General features: G+C 38.0%; 1 protein-coding gene across 8 annotated transcripts in view; it reads left to right on the forward strand.

Moving 5' to 3' along the window:
* Nucleotides 1-22,835, forward strand: part of SIK3 (SIK family kinase 3) — a 271,702-nt gene that overhangs the window by 57,753 nt on the left and 191,114 nt on the right.

Genomic DNA, 22,835 nt, shown 5'->3' on the forward strand with positions numbered 1-22,835 from the left:
TATTTTTTATTTTCATTTTAAACATTTTAATTTGTATTTATTTTAAAATTAGTTATAGAGATGGGGTCTCACTATGTTGCCCAGGCTGGTCTTGAATTCCTGGGCTCAAGCGATCCTCCCACCTCTGCCAAAGTGCTGGGATTACAGGTGTGAACCAGTGCGCCTGGCCTATCAAGTACTGCTGATTGTGCTTCAGAAACGTGCTTGCATCCATCCTCTCCTTATCATTTCTTGACACAATTATTGTGGTAATCTCCTAATTGCTCTCCTGGCCTCTTGACCATCTTGTACCTTTCATCCTGAGTTATCTTTATAGTAGGTAGATCTGCTCATATCACTCAGCAGTAAAGGCCTCAGATGGGTCTCTCTTACCTGAAATATAAAGCCTCCAAGGCCCACTACACCACAGTCATCTTTAGAACCTCCCCTCTTGTTCTGGGACCCATGTGTCCTACAGTATATGCAGACTACTGACTGTTCTGTGACTGCACCCTGTACTCTAAATCTCTTACCTTTGTCTCTGACCTGCTGTTGCTGTACCTGCATTCTTTTTGCTTAGAGTGTTGTCCCCTCAAGCACTCCCTGCTAATAAGCACTCAGCCTTCCACCCCAAGCATCTAGTCTGTCTGGTGAATTCCTGGTGATTCTTCAGTGGTCTGTCTCAAATATATCTTCTACTCTCTTCTCTCTTTAGTTTTAACTGCCATCCAAGGCAACATTAATTAGTCCCTCATTATAAGAGGCAATATAAGCTGGTGTGGGGTATACACCCACAATCCTAGCTACTTGGGAGTTTGAAGCAGGAGGATTGCTTGAGGCCAGCCTGGGCAGCATAGCAAGACCTCGTCTCTTTGAAAAAAAAGAAAGAAAACGCTGGGTGTGGTGGCTCACATCTGTAATCCCAGCTCTTCGGAAGGCCAAGTCAGGAGGATTGCTTGAGCTCAGGAGTTCGAGACCAGCCTGGGCAATATAGCAAGAACCCATCTCTACAAAAGCTAAAAATATTAGCCGGGCATGTTGGCACATGCCTGTGGTTTCAGCTACTCTGGATGCTGAGGGAGGAGGATCACTTGAGCTCAGGAGTTTGAGGCTGCAGTGAGCCATGATTGTGCTACTGCACTCCAGCCTAGGTGACAGAGTGAGACCCTGTCTCAGGGGGAGAAAAAAAAAAAGAGGCAAATATAGTGGTTAGTTAAAATCCCTGAGTTTGGAGCCAGACGGCCTTCGTTATTAAGGTAGTTATATGTAACTGGAATGAAACTGTTTAACTTCTTTGTGCCTTAGTTTTCTCATTTATAACAAATGAATAATATTAGTCTTGCTGTGAGGGTTAAGTGAATTAATGTAGGGAAAATGCATTGAAAGGGCTTGCATGTACTAAGTACTTCATAAATATAGCTATTATTATTATTCTCAAAGCATTTCTAGGCTGGGCGCGGTGGCTCATGCCTGTAATCCCAGCACTTTGGGAGACCGAGGTGGGCGGATCACAAGGTCAGGAGATCGAGACCATCCTGGTTAACACGGTGAAACCCCGTTTCTACTAAAAACACAAAAAATTAGCCGGGCGTGGTGGTGGGCACCTGTAGTCCCAGCTACTTGGGAGGCTGAGGCAGGAGAACGGTGTGAACCTGGGAGGTGGAGCTTGCAGTGAGCTGAGATCCCGCCACTGCACTCCAGCCTGGGCGACAGAGCGAGACTCCGTCTCAAAAAAAAAAAAAAAAACATTTATTACACACTTATCTTTAATAGCATTTGCCACTTACTTTTTTTTTTTTTTTCCTTCCAAGACAGAGTCTTGTTCTGTTGCCCAGTTGGAGTATAGTGGCATGATCTAGGCTCACTGTGACCTCTGCCTCCTGGGTTCAAGCAATTCTCCTGCTTCAGCCTTCTGAGTAGCTAGGATTATAGGTGTGCACCACTATACCCAGCTAATTTTTGTATTTTTAGTAGAGACAGGGTTTTACCATGTTAGTCAGGCTGGTCTTGAACTCCTGACCTCGTGATCCGCCCACCTTGGCCTCCGAAAATGCTGGGATTACAGGTGTGAGCCATTGCACCTGGCCTGCAGTTATTTTGTTGTGTATATTTCCCAATAGACTGTGGTTTCTTTGAAGGTGGGACTATTTTAATCATCTTCGTGTTATCAGTATCTAGTACACAGTGGGACCCAGTAAGCAATCAGTTGTGCTGTTTGTGTAGCCCAGAATCCTCCTGTGCCAGATCCTTCTGCATTGCAACAGTCAGCAGCATACATCTGGAAATTACTGCTTTCTGAAACTATGGCATTAGAGCCACAAAGCTATTTGGGATTGGACCTCACAAGCTCTTCAACCAGAAATTTGCTATTACAATGAAACTTCCTATCTGCAATAGGTAGACTGTAGCTGACCGCATGTAGTCATTGGAAGGAGGTTACTCCCAGAGCGTAAGAGAACTTCTGGTTCAGTTTTGCTTGAAGGGATATAATCCAAGGCCAGAAAGGCTACTACAAAACTTTTGTTTTGTTGGGGATAATAAAAAGAGCTGTTTCTGCCTTTTCTACTTTATTCTTATAAACCTGCTGAAGATTGAAATGTTAAAATGTGATTCAGAGAAGAGATTTCTTTATTGTAGACATGATAGAGAGCTCAGAATGAATGCCAGAGACAGACTCTTTATAGAAGATTTCAGGGTATTAAGCCCCTAAGCCCCTTATGGTCAGGTTTTACTGCCAACCGTTAACACCCCACCATGCCTGGGCTATTGCATTAGTAACTGGTCTTTCTACCTTTAGGTTCCCTGCAGTCTCTCCTACCTACTGCTGTGATATTAATATTTATAAAGCCCTACTTTGATTTATCTCATGCATTATAAAAAATCCTTGCAAAGTACCCCATTATATACAAGGAAAGTTCCAAGTTTTAGCTTGTCATTCTGGACTTGTATTGTGATTCTCCAGAGATAGATTTCTTTTGTTTTCTTTTCTTTTCTTTTTTTTTGGGGGAGGGGGAGCGGTTTCACTCTTGTTGCCCAGGCTGGAGTGCAGTGGCACGATCTCAGCAAACTGCAACCTCTGCCTGCCGGGTTCAAGGGATTCTCCTGCCTCAGCCTCCCGAGCAGCTGGGATTACAGGTGACTGCCACCACGCCCGGCTACAAATATATATATTTATAAATATATAAACAAACATCTATAGATACAGAAGAGGTTCATTTTATATATATATAATAGATTATAGATGGGTATAAGAGGAGGTTTATTATGGAAATTGGCTCATGTGATTCATGTGATCATGGAGGCTGAGAAATCATGTGATAAGCCATGTGCAACCTGGAGAACCAGGAAAGCTGGTGGTGTAGTTTAGTTGAAGTCTGAGGTCCTGAGAACCAGGGGATCCAAGGCTGAAGACCTGGGAATTGGGAAGGGGTGGTGTGCTGGTGTAAGTCCTGGAGTCCGAAGACCCAAGGACCGGGAGCTTTGATGTCCAAGGGCAGAAGAAAATGGATATCCCAGCTCAAGAAGAGTGAATTTGCTCTTCCTCTGCCTTTTGCTGTCTCTGGATGGAAAAGGGTTAACAGATTATGATGCCCACCCATATTGGTGAGTGTGGGGCTTCTTTATTTAGTTTACTGATTCAAATGCTAATCTCTTCCAGAAATACCCTCAGAGACCCACCTAGAAATGTTTTACCAGCTGTCTGGGCCATTCCTTAGCTCAGTCAACTTGACACATAAAATTAACCATCACGGGACTCTTCTGCAGTCTGACTCTGGTTACCTTTTCTTCCTTATCTTCCACTATATCCTAGAACGAGCTCTGTGGCTTACCTGGGCTAGTTGTGATTCCTGTAATATGAATTGCATTTTACATTTGTAGCTACCCAGCACATTTACCTGTTGAAATTTTGCTGCTCTTTTAAGAGCCATTAAAAAAAAAAAAACAACTTTATTTATTTATTTATTTATTTATTTAAAAAATTTTTTTTGAGATGGAGTCTCACTCTTGTTGCCCAGGCTGGAGTGCAGTGGTGCGATCTGGGCTCACTGCAACCTCTGCCTCCCAGGTTCAAGTGATTCTCCTGCCTCATGCTTTCCCAGTAACTGGGATTACAGGTGTGCGCCACCACGCCCGGCCAATTTTTGTATTTTTAGTAGAGATGGGGTTTCACCATGTTGGTCAGGGTGGTCTCGAACTCCCAGCCTCGTGATCCACACACCTTGGCATCCCTAAGTGCTGGGATTACAGGTGTGAGCCACCACGCCTGGCCAGTCATGAAGTATTTTAAAGGACGTAGGTTCTGACACTCTTAAATTCAATAGGCCAAAGTTCCTGGCATTTTTTTTTCTTGGATATGTACCTCATAGACCTTTCTTAGTAAATATTGGGAGAAATAAGTTGGTTTAATAATGAATTATAGGGAAAGTTTTAATTGACCGTATGTCTGTAGAATTAAATGTATTTCATTAACTTTTTAAAGGTAAATAAATCGGGGTTTCACCTAAGTGTCAAAAATATGATTTTCACCAATGGCCTACTTATTTTTACCATATTTGCATAAATAGCCTTCTGGTTTTTCTCAAGTTAACCTATATGTTTGTGATATGAAAGTCCTAGTATGTATAGAAAAATAGTACCAAGATGAAGTATAGATCGTCGTTCTGAACCATTATTCCTTGGCAGACTGAACTATATTTAAAGTTTTAGAAATAAATCATACTTCCATGTCTGAATAAGACCTTAGTCTTATTTAAATAAATGTAGGAGAGATGGAGAAAGAATAAGATTTGCCTAAGAATGCTAATATTAAGATGAATGGCAGGTAGGACACACTGAGGCTATCTGTCAGACACTGTTCTCAGTGTTTTACATTCACCATCTTGCTTCATCCTTACAACAGACTTTATCGCTTGATTAGAAGAAAATCAGTATGATCTAGATGTTCTCATTGAATAACATTTTTTCATAAACAATTTAATTTCATTTAATTTATATTGTAACTATTTTTTATATAAGTAAAGATGAGGTCTCACTATGTTGCCCAGGCTGGTCTCAAATTCCTGGGCTCAAGCAGTCCTCTTGCCTTGGCTTCCAAAGTGCTGGGATTACAGGCATGAGCCACCACATCTGACCCTGAACTATTTTAATGCAACAAGTATTTACTGAGTTCCAATAAATGAACCAAGCCTGGTACTTTAGAACCATGATCTCAAACTGGAGGACATATCTAAGAATATCTAGGCTTGGATTGTTTTAAGAGAATAAATTTCCAGGTTCTCAACATTTTATTGATATTCTTTTCCTGAAATTGACTTGTCTAAAGGCAACCCTGGTATAATGCTAGTTCGCCTTCACTACCTTCCCTTTAGCCGTGTGCCTTCTTATGATTAACAGAAGACAGCCATACCTTTCACCCGTCTTGAATCTCACCATTGTACATTTCTATGAGGTATAAAATCCTCCAGGATTCTAACAAAGGGATAGTCAAAACATTAGTGTCACGTGTGAAACTTCCTTTTATCAAGATATATATCTTCCTGCATACATACATCTTTTTAAGAGATGCATCTCCAGAAAAGAAAATTACTTTTTATGTTTAGTTCTCAAAATTTGTAACATTTGCATTGTCTTCATCAATTGTTTTACTATAATAGTAACCATACCACAATCCAACATAAATAAACAACAATATACATGTTTTCATTAAGGAAAGTATGGTAAAAATTATATTAAATACTGTGGAAGAAGCAGAATAGAAATACAGTTTCAGGGAGACAAAGAAATGGCATAGCATTTTATATAGGAAAAAAAGATTCTGTTACAGTTTTAAAATGCAGGATGGGGGAATATCAGATTGCCCAGGTGTTTAGATTTTGTTGGAATTAGTGATACAGCAGGGTTTTTTGTTTGTTTGTTTGTTTTTAAGACAGGGTCTTGCTCTGTTGCCCAAGCTGGAGTGCAGTGGTGTGATTTTGGCTCACTGCAGCCTCTGCCTCCCAGGCTAAAGCAGTTCTCCCACCTCAGCCTCCTGAGCAGCTGGAACTACAGGCGAGTGCCACCATGTGTGATTAATTTTTGTATTTTTTTGTAGAGATGGGGTTTTGCCATGTGGTGCAGGCTGGTCTTGAACTCCTTTCCTCAAGTGATCCACCTACGTCCGCCTCCCAAAGTGCTAGGATTACGGGCATGAGCCACTTTGCCTGGCCAATATAATAGGTTTAATAGCTTTAAAATTAGCAATATAATAGTGTTTTTAGATGTCAGTTCTAAATAGGCATAGATTGATAGACAAATGAAAGTATAACCTTTGCAGTGATTAAAACCTGTAATGAAAATTTTAGATGTCAACCTCAGAATATTCAAGGAGACACCTTTTTTCCCCCCCAATACATTTGTTTTAGTAGGTATGTGAGCACAACTTTTGAATAGTGCTGTAAAGGATATAGAAATCAAGAAGAAATATTTTTTTGCCCTCAAGATGCTTCTTAGTTAAATGGTGAAGCAGGGGCATAGATACATGGCTTGGCTTAAATAGAGCCTTAATTGTGTCATGGTATTTTGCTGTTTGCTTAGCATGGGCATTGTGCCTCAGTGTTGTGTCATGCTTGTTAAAATGACCCTTGAGTGGTAGTTTAGCTCATATGTGCTCTGTTACCACATAGGCTATTGTGCAGAACAGTGAGGAATTGTATATTGTGAAAGACAGATGGATAGGAACAGTGCCCACTGCACTTACCACCAATGAATGGTAGGGCTTTCTCTCATTGTCTAGTTCATGTGGTCAAAAAAAACATTAGACTGGAAGTCAGGACACCCTAATTCTCCTCCCGAGTCTACCACAGAACGTGTGACCTTGGCTAAATCACTTAACACATTTGAACTCTAGTTTCCTCATATAAAAAAAGTGTAAACTGGATGATTTTCTACCTGTGAAGTTTAGAGTTCATAGATTTTTACACAGTATATTCATTTTAGAAGGGATAGGTGCAGCAAATTTTAAGAAACAGATGCCAAAATAACGGAGTAGATTACTTACTTACTGTAATATGCGGAGAAGAGTAGCTTACTACTTCTTATTTATCTAAGTGTGATTAGGACAGTCTGTTTTATGGCCTGTTGTAAGTGTTGTGGGTCTCACCACTGCCCTTTTTATTTAAAGAGAGAGAATTTCCTCTACTTTTGAGAATTAGAACAAATTCTACACAGGATTAGTAAGCGAGAATACCAAGTTCAGCTTCATGCCAGTGCCTCTAGTGAAAACCACATTTTTGCAGTGTTCTAGCAGAATATTAAAATGGCTTATGGATTACAGACAGCTCAGGCTTTGGTCTTTATAGGTCAGAGGTGGAAACCAATGGAGCAATTACCTTTCAGTCTTGTGGGCGGGGCTTCTTAGGTTCCTTATGGAGCTAAAGTGAAACTCTGGAACAGTTCCACTAGAATGGCTTTCCTGGGAGCTTATGAGGCTTACATTCTGAAACTGATACTCTTGTAGTACAAGAATAACTACAAACTGATGTGGAATTAGGAGGCCAGAGAGGGGAGAAGCCACATGTAGCTCTCATTCTCACAGGTCCTTTGGCTGGCGAACAGAGGTTTTTTCCCGTCACTAAGCAGATAACTTGGTTATATATTGACAAATCCTCTCTAAACAATTCTTAGAATAGAAGACTCTGATTCTGTTTTGTGCTTTGGAGGTGAAGGGGAAGAAGAGTATTGAAATGTGTGAAATTAGCTTGTGGTGGTTTAACATGTGCAAATATTATCTATCTAAGCAGTCTTCATCTCCTATATGTGTTCTTAAATATGGTCCCCATTGTTCGAAGCCAAGAAAGATAACTGAGGAAATCCTATGGCTGATTTGCAGATGTTATTACCCATTATTTATTAGCCTCAGTATTGGATAGTTTGACTGATTTGCCATGTTGGTTTTTAGAAATGGGGGTCTTGCTCTGTTGCCCAGGCTGGAGTGCAGCGATGCATTCCTAGCTCACTGCAGCCTCGAAGTCCTGTGCTCAAGTAATCCTCCTGCCTCACCTGTGAGTAGCTGGGACAACAAGCATGTACCACCACTCCTGGCTAATTTCTTTTTTTACTTTTTATAAAGGCGGGGTCTCCCTATGTTGCCCAAAGGCTGATGATTTGCCTTTTTTAGGTAGAAAACCTGGACTGGGCCCTCAAGTTTTTAACTTGTTTTTTTTTCTTGGTGATACAAAATGTGGGGTGAAAAGGACTGTTAAAGTGACCAGGCTTGGTGCTATTTGAAGCCGAAGAGGGAAATACTATTTCCTGGCAGGCTTTATTGTGTTTTTGTATCATTAAATCTCTAAGTCAGCAGTTTACTTTTTGTCTAGTGGTATGTCTTGGCTTGTCTAAATGAATCATAATTAAAATTTAGTCTCTGGGACTCAATCTTGTCTAAGCAGGAGTTGTAGTTTAGATATACTATACCTTGCTGTGTATAGAATAAGAATAGTATAGGTCTGCTGTGATCACTGAGATGGGTTTTTATAAGTACTAAACTTTTTTAGAAGCATAGTTTTCTTTATCACCTGTCCCCCAAAAAGTTTAGAAAGTGAAAATAAAAAAAGTAAGTAAAAATAATGGTATTGGAGTTATAATTTGGAAATTTGTTTCATTCACTTGCGTTTTAATATTTATTATGTAAACATGAAATTATAAATTTGTTTCCTTTGAAAAGATTCAAGAAATAGAATAGTTTTAAAAGTAGTCTTTTACATTCCTTTGCTCATTGACAAAATCATCATCAGGAACATCGATTCAGGGAATGCAGCTTCTGATCCATCTCAAAACTAACATCACTAATACTTGCTATGGTCATTTGACACAAGTTTTTATTGAGCCAGGACTATACTGGGGCAGTAGCCTTCAAGTCAGTTACACATGAATTAAGAACTTGTGTGCCAGGTACTGCACTAAATGTTAATGGCATAAAGGTGAATAAAACATTGTTTATACTGTGTTTTGTTTCACACAGGATTTGAGATGGCTGACAGAAAGTAACTAAAGTGAGATTGTAAAATATAACTGAAGTTCAGAATCAGGGAAAAGATAAATTAGATTTGGAGACCAAGATATGGTTAAATAATTAGACGTGAAACCCTATGACTGAGCAGTTCAGTTTAATGTTGATTTTAGTAGTGATATGATACAGAAGCTAAGCTTTGTTATATTCACGCAATGTTGAGGCATGGTTAATTTATTTAGCAGGATTATGAAGAGTTCAGGCATTTTTTGGAAACTCCTATGAATATGTCATCTAGAATTGGTTTTGTAAAATGGTAGTGCTTGTACTGTTTAGTTACATGTGTTGCATATCAGATGGATTTCAGTATTTTAAAAAAATTTTTACTTAAGCCTCATAAGCCTCATTGAGTGGGGAGACTACAGTATAAGTATCCAGGCTGAAAACTGAACTTCCACCTTATTTTTATATGGTAATGGGTTTTTGTTTAGATGATTTATATGTTTTAATGTTGAGATGGAAAAAGTAGAAGTGGATTGTAGTGTAGAAACTACTCTAGTTCCTTTTTTTCTTCTATTTTTATTTCAGTCATTAAGCTTTCCCCATCTTTAGTCTGTTGAGTTGTTTCATGGCACCTTTGGAGGGATGGTGGGAATGCCCTTTGCTGAATCAAAAACTACTGTTTCTCCAACTTTACAGGTTAGAGAAGGTCATCAAGTCAATAATTTATAATTTTAATATGGAAGCTGTTTTGGGAACTCTTGTGGGCATATCTTGGTTTTAAAAGAAGAAAAAACTTTACTGATTTAAGGGGTCTATAAACACAGCTTTCTGACAGTAGCTTTTGATTTTATTGGTTCAACAAATATCATTGTTGCACAATACATAGTCTTCCACTGTGGCAGCTAATGAGATACAAAACTGCATGATTGCACCAACTTATTTTTCTTATAGAATTTGGCGGCTACTAAGTAAACAACTTTTAAAATTTATCTTAATTGGTTTAGTTATGTGCCATCATTGAATGAGTCTTATATTTTTCTTCATGCTGTTGCACTCCACATTCTTAGTTGAACAGAGAAAGATATTATTTTAAGGGAGGGCTTGATCTTTTAGCATTTTAGCCAGTTGGCTTTTCTTAATTGGGATGATTACTCATATTTAGATGAAATCTAGCTCAGAAACCATAGCAAAATGCTGACTGAAAACATTCCGGTAGTCAGTGTGGAGGAAAGACTCCTGGAAAATAAAATGTCTCAAGGTTGTTTTGAAGTTCATCCTCATTGTTTTTATTTATCCTTATGTGTGTTAAGTATACGAGGATTCCCGGTTGTACCGATATTCTGGCGAAGGCCTGTACTGTGTCTCAAACGCTTCTAATGCAGATACTGACTTTTAAAAACCAGACACATGTGGATGTGCAGCAAGACAACACTCTGGCCTTTAACCATCATGTCTCCTTTCTTACCTGTGATTGTGTTTACTAGCGTATTTCACATTTCAGCCAATAGAATCTAAAGAATTCAAATGAGAACATATAGGACCTGTCTGCCAATAGGTTTTAACTTCCGGAAACTGGAAGTAGCTGTTGAGAGCACTGTGGGTTTAGTGAGAAAGAGTGCTGTGGCAGAATGGACAGTGTCTACTGTAGGCTAAAAATGGGGGAACTATAGCATATTATGCACCTTCTGTAATCCTCGAAGTCAGTTATTAGCAGTTGAACATGCTCTCTGGTCATAATGGCAGTCCCCAGGCTCCAGATAATAATTTGAGCAGGGAGCTGGGAGAAATAAGGAAGACATGAGTACATAGGACAAAAGTGGGCCAGTAAAAGAAAAATTACGTACGAATGGAAGAGCAGAGAATGGAAAATGGTAAACTGGAGAGAAAAAGATGAAAAAGATATGAAAAAAAGAGTAGGGATAAACGGACCCTACCTGTTTCCTTTTCTGATCAGTAAAGGAAAATACTTTGTGAAATCCTTAAGGCATCTTTGGACAAGGAAATCGGAAGTTAATTCAAATTGTATTGTCAGAGTTTAGTCTTAAAAGTTGTGTTGCCAGGTAGAAAACAAAGTATGATAATCACTATAGAACTCCTTTAATTGGTTTACTTGCCTCTTAGGGTAAAGACAAAATTAGACTTACAGAGTAGTCTGTGATCTTGGAAAAGTCTTTCTGAAAAATGATTATAGGACTGTTAAGACATCTCCCAGCTCGTGTCATATGGCATCATACTTTTCCCAATTATTTTCAGATATTTTAGTATCAAAGTTTTCTAGAATGAGTTTTGTAGAACACTAGTATCCCTCGTTGCTTATATTAGGAGGAAAAGGATTTTTTTTTTTAGTAGATAAGTTTGGGAGTATATAGAGTGAACAAAATTAGTTTTTAAAATTATATGACATTTGAGAGGTCTTGAAGTACCAGTGTCTTGTGGATCCCTGAAGGGCTAGATGAGGGTGGGGCATGTAGCCTTTCTCAAATTTATGTGACTACCATACAGTTTGAGGAAAGCTGGTCTATATAAATGTGTTACCTGTGAAACCTGGCTTTCTTCCACATCTCCTCTGACTTGCTTTGCTATTTTTTCCCCTTACAGTACTTCCTGCTATCCCCTTATTTGGGGAAATTCTCTCTTTTTTCATTTTTATATGTATATTCCACTCTGAGCAATATTAATACTAGCTTACATTTTAAAATATATTCTGGAAATCCAATGTACAATATGAGGACTATAGTTAATAATGTTGTATTGTACTGGGATTTTTGCTGAGAGTAGATTTTAGTTGCCCTCGCTAAAAAAACAAAGGAGGCAGGTAACTGTGAGGTGATGGATAAGTTAATTTGCTTGACTATAGTAACCATTTCACTATGTATGAGTATATCAAAACACTGTGTTGCGTACCTTAAATATATACAATGAAAAAAGAAAATATGATGATGGAATTTATATTTGAACTCTTTATTTGGATCTTTAAGTTTCTGGATAATCTGGTCCCTAATCGAATCTACATTTCCAGGTTTATTCATCACCAGTCTTCCATGATAAGTCTTCACTTGAGCTCAATTTCTTTACCATTCCACGATTATATTCTGTATGTGGAATATTCTTCTCTACTTTTCGTATTATGGTCTAGCTCAAGTGCACCTTTTCCATGAGACCTTCCCTGATACCTTTAGCTAGAAGTTATCTCTTCCTTGGCACATCTGTAGCATTTATGAACTAATACCTATAGTGTTATTTCAGATTTATTTGTGGTTATTTATGCACATGTCTTAGATTTTGAGCTTCAGAAGAGAGAGAATAGCATGCCATATCAGCCAGAAGCTTGTAGCTTAACTATTGCCTAGTAACGTTATTAACAGAGTAATAATATCAGGTAACATTTATTGTTTACTATAATAAATGGCGAGCACAGTTCTAAGTGCTTTAGATAATTAATGTAGTAGGAAGTAGAGTAACTTACTCAGTCACATACCCAGTTAGTGATGGAGCCAGGATTTGAACCTAAGCATTCTTTTGCTCTGTATCACTACACGGTACTGCTTGCTATAGTAGGTGCTCAGTGAGATTTGAATGAATGAATGAATGAATGAATGAATGAGCAGACAAGGCTTTGAAAAAGAGGGCCCATCTTCTGTGGCTCAGGCTCCTAAGGCACTTTCTTTTCCCCTTTTCAAAGCTGACATTTATCATTTATCTAGCCATGTGATGTTTTCAGTGACTAGGAACAATTAGCAAGAGTTCAGGTGGGTTGTGGGAGTGGTAGAGATGAGTGTGTGGGGAAATGTGTTTAGTCACTGTGTTTATTTTGTGTGTACACTAGAACCTGCTGCTATCCTTGTTGAAGAAATATTGGTGAGTCCAGGCTTTGGAGTCAGGAAAACCTGGATGGGAGTTTTAGCTTCTTCATTTATTAGCAGTTTGGCCAAGTTTCTTAACAGTAACCGTAGTTTTCTTCTTTGTAAAATAATAGCAACTACTTCTTTAGTGTCTGTGTGAGGATTAAATCAGATGATCATGTAAAGCACTTAGCTGTAGTACCTACTACATATTAAGTGCCCAACAAATGTTACTTATAATACAATAGGTTTTACTTACTATAAAATTAACTCCTTATCTCTTTAAAAAAAAATGTGTCCTTTGAATGTGGACCTTTAGATTTTAGTCAGCTAAAGCATTAAGTCTGTTTTCTTCCCCTCCCTCAACTCCACAGTAACATGTCTGTTTATGATACGCAGTGAGAACTGTAGTGTACATTACACCATTTGTACACTGCAAGCATCATACATTAGTAACGAGTCTGTCATGAGCTGAGTTAATCGTAGGGTTTGTTCTGAACATTTTCTTGCCAGGCATGGTGGCTTACGCCTGTAATCCCACCCAGCACTTTGGGAGGCTGAAGCGGGAGGATCACTTAAGTGAGTTCAAGACCAGGGCAACATAGCGAGACCACACCTCTACAAACAAACACAATTAAAAAATATATATTTTTTCATTGTTGAGCTTTATTTTCGGTGTTTGTAATATGAAGATGATAGGTATCTTTTAATTTATTAAATAAGGTTTATTAATTATGCTTTTTCTTTTAAATGACAGCCTTGAGTCAAATTTTTGTGTCCTTGTGCTAAGAATTACAGTAGTCTCAGTGTAGAGCCGAGGTGATTCTGATCTGGAGATGCTCCATGAATGTGGGATATTTCTTTTTCTTTCTTTTCTTTTTTATTATTATTATACTTTAAGTTCTAGGGTACATGTGCATAACGTGCAGGTTTGTTACATATGTATACTTGTGCCATGTTGCTGTGCTGCACCCATCAACTCGTCAGCACCCATCAACTTGTCATTTACATCAGGTATAACTCCCAATGCAATCCCTCCCCCCTCCCCCTTCTTTCTTTTCTTTCTCTTTTTTTTTGAGACCGAGTCTCACTCTGTCACCCAGACTGGAGTGCAGTGGCACCATCTCAGCTCACTGCAGCCTCCGCTACCGGGTTCAAACAATTCTCCTGCCTCAGCCTCACGAGTAGTTAGGATTACAGGCAGACACCACCATGCCTGGCTAATTTTTGTATTTTTAGTAGAGATGGGGTTTCACCATTTTGGCCAGGATGGTCTTGATCTCCTGACCTCAGATGATCCGCCCGCCTCGGCCTCCCAAAGTGCTGGGATTATAAGCATGAGCCACTGCGCCCGGCCGAATGTGGGACATTTCGAAGAATCTTAGCTTTGATGCATCTTTGGGGAAGAAATGTGTGATTATTAACAAAGGTAAGAGTAGAGGAGAGTCATTGCAAATAAAGAATCTTGTAGCGGCCGGGTGCGGTGGCTCATGCCTGTAATCCAAGCTCTTTGGGAGGCCGAGGTGGATCTCCTGAGGTCAGGAGTTCGAGACCAGCCTGGCCAACATGGTGAAACCTCGTCTCTACTGAAAACAGAAAAATTAGCCAGGTGTGGTGGCGGGCACCTGTAATCCCAGCTACTCAGGAGGCGGAGGCAGGAGAATTGCTTGAACCCGGGAGGCAGAGGTTGTGGTAAGCCAAGATTGCACCACTGTACTCCAGCCTGGGAGACAGAGCAAGACTCTGTCTCAAAAAATTAAAAAAAAAAAAAAAGTATCTTGTAGCAATTTATTCTAGGCCAGAGCCACAGTTTGTGTTGATTTGGCTAGAAATTATTAAAGTTGGTATTCTGTGAAATTTTCTTTGAGTGGTTCTTTGTTTGGTTGAGCGGGTTCAGATGAGGCTGAGAAAACAGGAAGATTGTGCTTGGAAGACGGGGAGAAGGCTGTCCTTAGGCCAAGGCAGGTCAGTCATTCTATAAGGAGAGTCTCTATACGGGATGTTTCCGCTTTTAAAAATATGGTCTGATACGCAGATTCACTGGTGCAAATGATTCTGGCAAAGGTTTCTACTTTCTTGATTCAGGAATAAGACAAAAGAGTTTTCCACCACAGAATACACAACAAAAAAGAGACCTTATAAAACTTTTCAGAACTATACAGTGGTATGACTTTATGATTTCTTGATGAATTCAGCGTTTGAAAATGGAAGAAATGTGAAAACAGAGGAAAGGTGCTTAGCATAGGAGTGAACTTGTTTCTTGGCAAGGAAACCAGTGTTGGGTGTTTGAATCACTTGGCTTTGTGGTGGTTCTGTTGGTTTTTGTGTGTGTGTTTTTCTTCTTCTGCTTGATTATCATCTCTTTTTTCTGCCTTGAAAACTTTCTTTATCTAGGGCAATCACCCCACTTACACAGGAGGCAAATTCAAAGCTAGTTGCCTTATGCTGTTAAAAGCTGTCAGATTCACATCCTTTGCCATATCCTTCTTCAAGAGTCAGGACAATGAAGACAGGAGTCTAAACATGGGGCCAGAGTGATCTGCGCCATCCTCGGTACCAACACGTATTTCTGACAGCTTAAGTTGCTTCTCAGCCTTAGTGAAACTTTCTCAGCTATTCTGGCTCATGATGATCATTCCCTCCTTTGAACTAAAATAGCCTAATTGTCTCTGAGTCATGTGGCAATTAGTCTTGTTTTGGTTTCTGATATCTCTTGCAATTGACTTTTATTGTTAATGTATGCTGCTTGAAGGCAAGGGCTGTTGTGAATTTATTATATTGGTGTATATTTTACAGAGCCTCTTGATTTTTCCCTGGATTTACCTTGGAAAGTTTTCCTGCCTCTTAAATGGTGAGAGGATCCTTTAGAAGATTTCCTAACTCTCAGAATCTTTTAGATTTTTCATGTCATGCTGTGTTTGCTATGGCCTTGAAAAAGCAGTTTTTCCTCCTTTGCAACAGACACAACCAAGGTTCTGGATGAAGACCAGGCATCACAATCTTCCTAGAGGAGTACTTACCTTGAGTAGTTTCTTATGGGGCACAAAACCCCCAGTATTCTTAGGCTTAATTTCCATGATCAAATATTTTAAAGATAGAAACAAATGATGTATAGTAGTTAGCTATACGGGCAGGCAAACACAAAATGTTAAGATCTTACATGACTAATTAATACTGTATAAGACACATTTAAATTTTGTTGTACCCACTCTTACATTAGAAATGAATTGATTGATATGGTATTGGTTTTCCTTTAAGGGATTTATTTCTTAATGAATTAGGGGTTTCACATTGAAAAAGAATCTGAGCATTTTTATATACTATCCCAGCTTTCATCTGAGTTATTTCATGTTTTTCATTGCCCCATTGGAAACCCTATTTTGCCAAAGAGTCATTTAATATATTTTTCACACTGGCTTTGATTTGGTGACATGTAACAGTTCTGGAAGAATTAATGATATGTTATCACAAGTTGACTGTGATAGAATAATTACAGTAAATATGCCTATTTTCCTTTGGTGAGAAGAGTCTAAAATTCTACTTTATAGAAGCTATTCTCAGCTCTAAAAGAGCATATATGTAGATGTTCATTTCTTTTCTTCTAACAATTTTAGGAGAAAATACAAACCTTAAGTTATTTCCTAAAATATTTCCCATAATGATCACTACCTTGGATTTTAAGTCTTCTTTCTTCAGGAGTCCTGACTCTTCTATAAGCACAGTCAGAATGCTGACTCTCCTTTAGGTAGTCAGAATGGGTCTTCCAAGCCTTTGTGTGAGCCCATTAGCTGCCTCAGCTTTTCCTCAACTTTCAGGAAAACACAGGTTACATATTCTTTACATTACTGTGAGAAACCACCTACGTTATTAATTTTTTAAATTTTATTTTTGGCTGGGCACGTTGGCTCACACGTGCAATCCCAACATTTTGGGAGGCTGAGATGAAAGGATTACTTGAAGCTAGGAGTTTCAAGACAAGCCTGGGTGACAAAGTAAGACCTTGACTATAAAAAAAAAAAATTAAAAAAATTAGCTGGGCATGGTGGCATGCACCTGTAGTCCCAGCGACTCTGGAGGCTAAGGTGGGAGGATCACTTGAGCCTAGGAGCTCAAGGTTACAGTGAGCTATGATCACATCACTGCATTCCAGTCTGGGTGACAATAACCCTATAATGTAGGTAGTTACTTTTATCTCCATTTTACAAATGAAAAGAACTGAGAGATGTTAAGTTAAAATAACCAATCCAAAAATCACAGATGGGGGATAGCTTTAAAATGGAATAGCAGGAAATTTTAATTTGCAAATAGAATCATTAATGTTTAATAGACTCTTTAATAGAATTAATGAATTGACAGAATCATTAATTCATACTTAGTTAGGAGTGATTGTTGAATAAGTTTCTCAGCTAATTTAGGTCTTCATTATATATTATAACATATTATCTGCATCATTAAAAAATTCCTCATTTCCTCATTGCCTGTCTCTGCTTTTTATTCACTCAAAGTTTTAAAATAGATAAACAGATTTTGTTTGTTTATACTGCTTTTATTAATATTTATGATAAGATATTTTATACTGCTAATAAATGGACATTAATGATATATATCCTATTGTTTGAAAAAAACATTTTGGATTATAGCCCCAAACTGGAAATAACCAAGAGATAAATAAATGGTGGTATTTTCATACAATAAAATATTACTCAGATAAAAAAGTTCAATTCAAAACTTTAAGTTTAAATTTTATCATTGACATTATTTGCAGTTGTGAAGCATGGTAACATTACAACCTTATATTGCAAAGTTATTAAAAATATTAGCAAGGATACACTAATTGCTGTAGCCGTGTTAACAATTAAGCTAAAGGAATTTCTTGTTAACCAAGAGCAAAAGAAAAGTTTGGTTTTTTTGGTTCTTGATTAACTATTTATAATAGAACTTGCCTTTGGGTAGCCAACAGATTTCACAAATGAAAAAGGAGATTCTGGAACATACTGTGTAATTACAGGTAACTCTGTAAAGTTTGAAATGTAAAGACCATGCCTTAACACAATTGATAATTGGAATCATGCTGGCATCTTCTTAACATTTCTTGCTTGTCTGTGGAGCATGGCATGATTACTTATACATTACTACATTTAGGAAACTGCCTTTATAAGACCCACTTTTTCTGAAGTTTTCCCTGTTACTCTTTTCTTACGACCGAGTACGATCTCATTATATTTTGGCCAACTTACTGGAGGGCATGCTAAAAAGTGATCTAAATACTTAATTTCTCCTTTCCAGTTGTGCATGGTGTTTTACAAATAAAACTTATATTTACTTGCATGTCACTAAGAAAATTTGACATCTTTAGCATTCATGATACGTGGCAGGGATTATAAATCTATTTTATAAAACTTAACTTCATTAAACATATGAAGAACGTGGGATATTTTTTTCTTGACATAAAAGTTGGCCTCCAGTGACAAATGGCTATTACGTTATTTATTTATGTGAGATTCTTTCATTTCATGTACTGTTACCAGTGTGTTTGATAATGGTTGAAGAACTAGTTGCTGTTGGTTTCTAATACTAATTAATAATTTGCCTTAAGCCTGATCAATCTTCTTATATCCATCATCAGGTTTTTTTCCTTAAATCTGAAAATTTTTTCTGTATTTTTATAGAGTTCATTGAAGGTAATAATTTTACCCTGTCACAAACATGTAAGTTATTGAAGAATATTGGAATTTTATGATAGTGCTATCATAAATATAAAAGGTAGGGCAAGAGGGATCCAAACAGAGCTCACTTGTATTGTCACTGACAGGCAGTCACACTGTGCTGATAGAATGTGGCCTGGCACTTGATGGAGTGCAACAAATGTAAACTTGGGCAAATTGAGCAGGTATATACAGTCCCGAGTTTAAAGAAGAGAACAAACACCAGTGCACAGCTATAGTATTCTTAATATAGGATGCATTTTAAAGAATTTCAAATTCTACAAATGGAGAGAGATGGCAGGAGAAGCCTTATTTTGAGTCCTGCACTAAGACAAGTTAACCTCATAGGTGGAATTACCTGGACCTTTTTGTAAGGACAAAATATTTAATCATTAAAAGGCCCTCTGTAGGGTTTGAAATATCTATATTTTATATATGAATGCTTTTATTAGTATTTATGGTATGATATTTTATACTGCTGATAAGTGGACATTAATGATACATATCCTATTGTTTGAAAAAAGCATTTTGGATTATAGCCCAAAACTGGAAATAACCAAGAGATAAATAAATGGTGGTGTATTCATATAATAAAATACTATTTAGATGAAAAAGATGAACTTAATTTTATAAACATTATAGACAACATAGTGAGACCCCATCTCTTAAAAAAAAAAAAAAAAAAGAAAAGCTAGGCATGGTGATGTGTGCCTATAGTTCCAGCTACTCGGGAGGCTGAGGTAGGAGGATTGCTTGAGCCCAGGAGTTTGAGGTTACAGTGAGCTATGATCATGCCACTGGACTCTAGCTAGGAGCCTGGGCAACAAGGCAAGACAAAAACAAAAAAACAAAAATCAGTTGCATTTTTATATATTAGCAGTGAACGCATAGAAATACATGCAATACCATTTATAACTGTTCAATCAAAAGAAATACTTGAGCATATATCTAACAAAACATATATAGGACTTGTATACTGAAAACTGCAAAATACTTATGAAAGAAATCAAAGACCAAAATAGTGAGAGATACTGGGTTCATTGATTGGACGACTCAACGTAGTAAAGATGTCAGTTCTCCTCAAATTAATCCACAAGTTTAATGTATTTTTTATCAAAAGACCAGGAGGATTTTTTGTACATATAGGCAAGATTATTATCAGTTGTATGTGGAAATACAGGGAAACTAGAATAGCTAAACTGAATTAAAAAATTGGAAGAATCACTCTACCTGATTTTAAGACTTATTATATAGCTCCAGTAATCAGGATTGTGTAATATTGGTGGAAGGATAGACCAAAGGTCAATGAAGCAGAAAAGAAAAGCAGGAATAACAGAATAGAGACCTATATAGATATCCTCAGTAAATTTTTAAATTGGGATATAACTTACATACCGTAAAATTCAGTGGTTTTTGTTATATTCCCAAAGTTGTATAACATTCACTATCATCTAATTCCAGAACGTGATCATCACTTAAAAAATAAATGGTGGCCTGGCACCACGCCTGTAATCCCAGCACTTTGGGAAGCCCAGGTGGGTGGATCACATGAGGTCAGGCATTCGAAACCAGCGTGAGCAACATTGTGAAACCCCATCTTTACTAAATATACAAAAAAAAATTAGCCAGGTGTGGTGGTGCATGCCAGTAATCCCAGCTACTTGGGAGGCTGAGGCAGGAGAATCCCTTGAACCTGGGAGGCGGAGGTTGCAGTGAGCCGAAATCACACCATTGCACTCCAGCCTGGGCAAAAGAGCAAAACTCTGTCTCAAAAAAGTAAAATAAAATAAAATAAAATAAATAAAATGTTGTATTCATTAGCCATTGCCCAACTGATTTTTGATAAAGATGCAGAAGCAATTCAGTGTAGGAAAGGTAGCCTTTTAAATAAGTGGTGCTGGAGCAACTGGACAGCTGTAAGACAAAAAAAAAAAAAGGAAAAAAGAAAAAAATCTGACCTAAACTTCACACCTTATATAAAAATTAACTGAAAATGGATCGTGGACTTAAATGTGAAACATAAAGCTAAAAAAAAAATTAGAAGATAACAGGAGAAAATCTTTAGGATATAGAGCAAGGCAAAGAGTTCTGAGACTTGACACCAAAAGTATGATCTAGAAAAGGAAAAACTGGTAAGTTGGACTTCATAAAAACTAAAACGTTTTGGTCTGCTAAAGACCATGTTAAAAGGCTGAAAAGGCAGACTACAGACTGGGAGAAAATATTGTTGAATCACATATCCAGTAAAAGACTATTATCTAGAATATATAAATAACTCCACACTCAATATTAAAAAACCCCAAATAATCCAATTAGAAAATGGCAAACGATGTGAAGGAACATTTCACTGAAGAGGATATACAGATGGCATGTAACCCCATGAAGAGATGTTCAACATCATTAGCCGTTAGGGAACTGCAAGTTAAAACCAGAGTGAGATATCTCAAAATAGAGTTTAATTTTTAAAAAGGCTGGGTACGCAGGCACACACCTGTAATCCTAGTACTTTGCGAGGTTGAGGTGGGAGGATCACCTGAGCCTGGAAAGTCGAGGCTGCAGTGAGCCGTGATCCTGCCACTGCAGACCAGCCTGGGCAACGGGAGTGAGACTCTGTCTTAAAAAAAATTTTTTTAAAGGAAAAAATAGTATCATTAAATTTAGTAAGTGCAGGAAAAAAGGCTAAAGCAGAAAAAAACCACATGTGATCTCAATGCCTGTATATAACTTCCACTAACATTTTGTTGTATTTTATACATTTTTTTGCCCTGTGCATTTTTATATTATGTAGTTAACTGAATATGCAGTTGTGTCTTGCTTTTTTCAAAATACTCAATATCATGAGTATTTTTATCACTTATATTTTTATCACTTATAATTTATCCATGAATATAAATTTTAAATGGCTTATAATCTTTGTTGTGTGGATGTACAGTAATTTATTTAACCATTCCTTTCGTATGTTTAAAGTACTTCCATTTTGTTGCTATTATAAATAATGCTGTGAGAAACATTTTTGTATGTAAACCTCTGTCAGGAATTCTGATTCCTTCCTTACAATATACATTCTTAGATGTAGAATTACTGTGTCACAGAGTGGGCATCTTAGAGACCTTTGTTAACTATACATTGCCAAAATACTTTGCAGAAATATTGTTTCAATTTATACCCCTTTTATGTTATTGCGTTTCTCTTTTCTCTAGGAAAATAAATGTTCATGTTACTCACCTCCACTCAAGGTTTCCAAACACTTTTTCTTGGCTCTCCTCCTACAACTCTGTTCTCAGCTTTCTGACATTGTTTCTCTTTACTCCTTAAATATCTGGGTTTTCTTAGGTTCTGTGCTGTCCCTCTTCTCTGTATGTGTGTTCTTCTTTGAGCTAATCAGAACCAGCCGCTTGTCTTCAACTACAGTTTACATCATAATGACTCCTAAATCCCCTATCTCTTCTGAGGTTTGGGAACCAGTTCTAACACCATATTAGGTATCTTTACCTTGTGCCACATAGCCATCACAAATGTAACTCCCTTATCCAAAACTGAACTCATTATCCAACCATACCAACTTCTTCATCTCCACTGATGGCAGTATGACCCACCATTGGTAGAAGCCAGAAATCTGGGAGTTAGCCTAGATTTCTCCTTGAATTTTGTGTACCACTTGTCAATCACTACGTTTTAAGATCCTGCTTCCAAAATAACTCTCTAATTTGTTAACTCCCCTTTTCACTGCCTTAATTTAGGCCCTCATATTTTTTGTACTACTGTATTGGTGTCTCAACTGATATGCCCTTTTCTGACCTAGTTCCATCCCTCAGTTTCATCCTTCACGTTAAAACCAGTTTGTCTTTTTATTTTTTATTTTATTTTTGAGACAGGGTCTGACTCTGTTGCTCAGGCTGGAGTGCAGTGGTGCAATCTTGGCTCACTGCAGCCTCTGCCTTCTGGGCTCAATTCATCCTTCCACCTCAGCCTCCCAAGTAGCTGGGACTATAGGTGCATGCCACCATGCCCAGCTAATTTTTTGTAGATCTAGGGTTTCACCATGTTGCCCAGGCTAGTCTCAAACTCCTGGGCTCAAGTGATCCACCTGCATCGGCCTTCCAAAGTGCTGGGATAGGCTGGGCGCAGTGGGTCACACCTGTAATCCCAGCACTTTGGGAGACCGAGGTGGGTGGATCACTTGAGGTCAAGAGTTCGAGACCAGCCTGGCCAGCATGGGGAATCCTTGACTCCACTAAAAATACAAAAATTACCTGGGCGTGGTGGCGGGTGCCTGTAATTTCAGCTACTTAGGAGGCTGGGAGAATCACTTGAACCCAG

The sequence above is a fragment of the Papio anubis genome, chromosome 12, assembly GCF_008728515.1.
Source record: "Papio anubis isolate 15944 chromosome 12, Panubis1.0, whole genome shotgun sequence".
NCBI classification, from domain to species: Eukaryota; Metazoa; Chordata; class Mammalia; order Primates; family Cercopithecidae; genus Papio; species Papio anubis.